Source organism: Schistocerca piceifrons, unplaced genomic scaffold, assembly GCF_021461385.2.
Source record: "Schistocerca piceifrons isolate TAMUIC-IGC-003096 unplaced genomic scaffold, iqSchPice1.1 HiC_scaffold_936, whole genome shotgun sequence".
Taxonomy (NCBI): Eukaryota; Metazoa; Arthropoda; class Insecta; order Orthoptera; family Acrididae; genus Schistocerca; species Schistocerca piceifrons.
Genome location: NW_025729208.1, coordinates 4,035,552 through 4,040,551, shown reverse-complemented (window position 1 = coordinate 4,040,551; position 5,000 = coordinate 4,035,552). Strand labels below are relative to the sequence as shown.

Sequence of the window (5,000 nt, the reverse complement as noted above, 5' to 3'; positions counted from 1 at the left end):
CGCGAGCTTATGACTCGCGCTTACTGGGAATTCCTCGTTCATGGGGAACAATTGCAAGCCCCAATCCCTAGCACGAAGGAGGTTCAGCGGGTTACCCCGACCTTTCGGCCTAGGAAGACACGCTGATTCCTTCAGTGTAGCGCGCGTGCGGCCCAGAACATCTAAGGGCATCACAGACCTGTTATTGCTCAATCTCGTGCGGCTAGAAGCCGCCTGTCCCTCTAAGAAGAAAAGTAATCGCTGACAGCACGAAGGATGTCACGCGACTAGTTAGCAGGCTAGAGTCTCGTTCGTTATCGGAATTAACCAGACAAATCGCTCCACCAACTAAGAACGGCCATGCACCACCACCCACCGAATCAAGAAAGAGCTATCAATCTGTCAATCCTTCCGGTGTCCGGGCCTGGTGAGGTTTCCCGTGTTGAGTCAAATTAAGCCGCAGGCTCCACTCCTGGTGGTGCCCTTCCGTCAATTCCTTTAAGTTTCAGCTTTGCAACCATACTTCCCCCGGAACCCAAAAGCTTTGGTTTCCCGGAGGCTGCCCGCCGAGTCATCGGAGGAACTGCGGCGGATCGCTGGCTGGCATCGTTTATGGTTAGAACTAGGGCGGTATCTGATCGCCTTCGAACCTCTAACTTTCGTTCTTGATTAATGAAAACATACTTGGCAAATGCTTTCGCTTCTGTTCGTCTTGCGACGATCCAAGAATTTCACCTCTAACGTCGCAATACGAATGCCCCCGCCTGTCCCTATTAATCATTACCTCGGGTTCCGAAAACCAACAAAATAGAACCGAGGTCCTATTCCATTATTCCATGCACACAGTATTCAGGCGGGCTTGCCTGCTTTAAGCACTCTAATTTGTTCAAAGTAAACGTGCCGGCCCACCGAGACACTCAATAAAGAGCACCCTGGTAGGATTTCAACGGGGTCCGCCTCGGGACGCACGAGCACGCACGAGGCGGTCGCACGCCTTCAGCTCGCCCCACCGGCAGGACGTCCCACGATACATGCCAGTTAAACACCGACGGGCGGTGAACCAACAGCGTGGGACACAAATCCAACTACGAGCTTTTTAACCGCAACAACTTTAATATACGCTATTGGAGCTGGAATTACCGCGGCTGCTGGCACCAGACTTGCCCTCCAATAGATACTCGTTAAAGGATTTAAAGTGTACTCATTCCGATTACGGGGCCTCGGATGAGTCCCGTATCGTTATTTTTCGTCACTACCTCCCCGTGCCGGGAGTGGGTAATTTGCGCGCCTGCTGCCTTCCTTGGATGTGGTAGCCGTTTCTCAGGCTCCCTCTCCGGAATCGAACCCTGATTCCCCGTTACCCGTTACAACCATGGTAGGCGCAGAACCTACCATCGACAGTTGATAAGGCAGACATTTGAAAGATGCGTCGCCGGTACGAGGACCGTGCGATCAGCCCAAAGTTATTCAGAGTCACCAAGGCAAACGTACCGGACGAGCCGACCGATTGGTTTTGATCTAATAAAAGCGTCCCTTCCATCTCTGGTCGGGACTCTGTTTGCATGTATTAGCTCTAGAATTACCACAGTTATCCAAGTAACGTGGGTACGATCTAAGGAACCATAACTGATTTAATGAGCCATTCGCGGTTTCACCTTAATGCGGCTTGTACTGAGACATGCATGGCTTAATCTTTGAGACAAGCATATGACTACTGGCAGGATCAACCAGGGAGCTGCGTCAACTAGAGCTGAGCAGCCGGCCGCCCGGGAGTGTGTCCCGGGGGCCCGCGCGAACACGCAAGCGTCCGCTCAATCATTCTGCAAACAGGAGGAGGCTGAGCTCCCCTGCACAATACACCTCGAAACCCTCTCAGGTCCCGGCGGCGCGCAGCGCCGTCCCAAGTACTTGGTCGGGTTCGAGAGAGGCGCAATCGCCCGGAGTTAGGCGAGTAGACGCTTTCGGTGCGACCACCCGTGCTCCCAACTGAGCTTGCCGCTGCCGACAGAGGCCCGGGAGCGTGCTGTCGTGGCATTGCCGGCGGGAGACAACACGCGCCACCTACGGTGACCGGCAGCTCCAACGCCAGCGCCACAGAAGGACAAAAGCCCCACTTGGGTGCCGAAGCGAACTCTCCCAGCACAGCGCACGCGCCAACACATCCGCACAGCTGCGATACAAACCACCAGCGAGAACCGCTGGGGCGACCGAGCAGCAGACGGCGTCGCGGCGCCGAGCGCCGGGCGGCGGCGCATCCTCAACGCACACAGTCCTCAATCGGACCAGCACACTGAAGATGTCCACCGCGCTTCGCACCGGGCCCGCGAGGACCTACTTTGGCCGCACGGCGCCGCGCGCAGGGTGCGCCGGCGCGCAGCTGCGACGCCTGCCGCGTCCGTCGGCCGGCGCGCCTGCCACTGGCCGCCCCCACCAGCCGGCTGTAGCGCGTGCGCCCACGCACCGCGCGGCCAGCACGCCGGGAGGCGCCCCCTCACCGGCCGGGGACGGTCCCACCCAGCCACCGCCGCGTATCGCTTCACACCCAGATGATGTTCAGTTTCGTCGGCATGGTGGGTATCGCTGGAACAACCGGTTAGTACCTCAACCTATCGTCGCCATCACCGATTCACCCCTAGCGAGAACAACCGCACCACAACAGGTTACCATTTGTTCATTTGCGTAACTTCACCAGAAAACGCAGGCGTCCATCGCCATTTGCAACTTCAACGATTATTGCATGCCTGTGTCAGGTGTCACGCCACACTACGTCTGCCCACATACACGCAACAAAATGTGCACGCCTAGACAATACGTGGAAGGTGGCCCCCGTACGTATGCGATGTCCATTGCTCGAACGACTGTCAACCGGCCTCTGTAGCATGTCGCAGATATGGAACGCGGTGCACCATGCCATCACGGTGTGTGAGGAGAGACGACTAGGTCCGAATACATCAACAGACAGCTCATGCTGATCGCCATCCACGGCGTCCGTTCCTCCCACACGTCTCTATGGCGTACCACACTGCAATCCAGCTCTCATAGGGAGACGACACGTAGCTGCGTGCACAATATTTGCACTGTATGGTCCGCCGTTTTTGGGCGCAGTCGTTGTGCGGTCACACATGTGCCACGATGTATCATTCAGTACATAAGGACGAATGTGCAGTACAGATTGTGGTTCACGCGTACGACATCAGCGGACAGTTGACACAGGCCGCACCACAACGTAGCCTGAGTACGTCGCATGCGAAGGGCATTGAACATGCAAACTTCTCACCAACCAGCTTGCGAAGGCAGGGGGCAAGGTGGGGACGTGGGGAGGGGCGGCATGTACGTCCTGCTGCCATCCACATTACAGTGTACAGCAGGAGCATGTGGAAAGTGAGCAAGACTTGCAAGGTGTTTAACATGAAGCGATACACAGGGGTGCGGGCAGTGCGAGTAGCGAACTATATTGCGAGGGTTGCGGGTGGGCAACACTACAGTAATTGAACGAGTCGTATAACAATTACAGAGCAGGTTTAGGCGACAACGTGGGTTACGTTAAGGCGACAACATGGGTTAGGTTAAGGCACAACATGGGTTAGGTTAAGGCACAACATGGGTTAGGTTAAGGCACAACATGGGTTAGGTTAAGGCACAACATGGGTTAGGTTAAGGCACAACATGGGTTAGGTTAAGGCACAACATGGGTTAGGTTAAGGCACAACATGGGTTAGGTTAAGGCACAACATGGGTTAGGTTAAGGCACAACATGGGTTAGGTTGAGGCACAACATGGGTTAGGTTAAGGCACAACATGGGTTAGGTTGAGGCACAACATGGGTTAGGTTGAGGCACAACATGGGTTAGGTTGAGGCACAACATGGGTTAGGTTGAGGCACAACATGGGTTAGGTTAAGGTACAACATGGGTTAGGTTAAGGTACAACATGGGTTAGGTTAAGGTACAACATGGGTTAGGTTAAGGTACAACATGGGTTAGGTTAAGGTACAACATGGGTTAGGTTAAGGTACAACATAGGTTAGGTTAAGGTACAACATAGGTTAGGTTAAGGTACAACATAGGTTAGGTTAAGGTACAACATAGGTTAGGTTAAGGTACAACATAGGTTAGGTTAAGGTACAACATAGGTTAGGTTAAGGTACAACATAGGTTAGGTTAGGTTAGGTTAGGTTACACGTTGTTGTACGGAAAGGTGTGGGGGGGGGGGGGCGGGGGCGGCAGGTTCGTTGATAGTGATTATAGTAAGTGAATGCTTGTGACATGATCAGATTTGTCACGTCAGGATGCACCTTTGGCTTATTAGAGGCGGCGCTCCAATTCTATGCTTGTGTGAGACCTGTGTCTTTGACTCATGTCATTGTTTGTGCGCTGTGACAGGAGGTACTATTGTGATGTTGGGTGCACCGTTGTATAGGACATGTGTGGGTGTTGGTGCCTGGTCTGCGCAATGGTGGATGTCGAAAGGCTGGGATATTGTATTTTCCGCACGGACCTCCTGGTCTGGTTGTGATAGTGTGGATTGTGTAATGTGGCGGAGAAGATGCACTGGATGTTGTTCCATGCTGGTGCTTACATATTGTATGTGCGCCTGTTAGAAGCAGAGAGTGGTGCGTGATCAGAGTGTCTGGCTGACGTGTGGTTCCCATTTTGGGCAGACTCTTTCAGCATGTATACGGACAGTTGTGTATATTTGCTGTAGTTTGATGGCTCTGCATTGATTACTAATCAGCGCCGTGTGTACGGGTAATCTGGTTCCAGTCCAAAATGTTCCATCTGTGTACATTAGTGACAAAGACTCCCCCCATGCAGTGGGGCTCGGTCTGTTATAACTCTTCCGCGTAATATATTTGCCCCACGTTTTTGCGACTGCGAGTGCGAGTGCAACGCGCATGGGGACCGACATGCTGGCGCATGGGGACCGACATGCTGATGGCTCGGTATCGGACGCCGTACAGTGAGCAACGCGATCGCGTCTCTCGCTCGTAAGTGGTACAGGTCGCGGCTCATGTATACGGA

At 53.8% G+C, this 5,000-nt stretch overlaps 1 non-coding gene across 1 annotated transcript in view; it reads right to left on the bottom strand.

Moving 5' to 3' along the window:
* LOC124772017 overlaps positions 1-1,713 on the bottom strand; it is a 1,909-nt gene extending 196 nt beyond the window's left edge. The window contains exon 1 of the ribosomal RNA XR_007013701.1: positions 1-1,713. This exon is cut by the window's left edge and continues 196 nt beyond it. This is a non-coding gene — a ribosomal RNA (small subunit ribosomal RNA).
* Between the last annotated feature and the right edge of the window lie 3,287 nt (positions 1,714-5,000).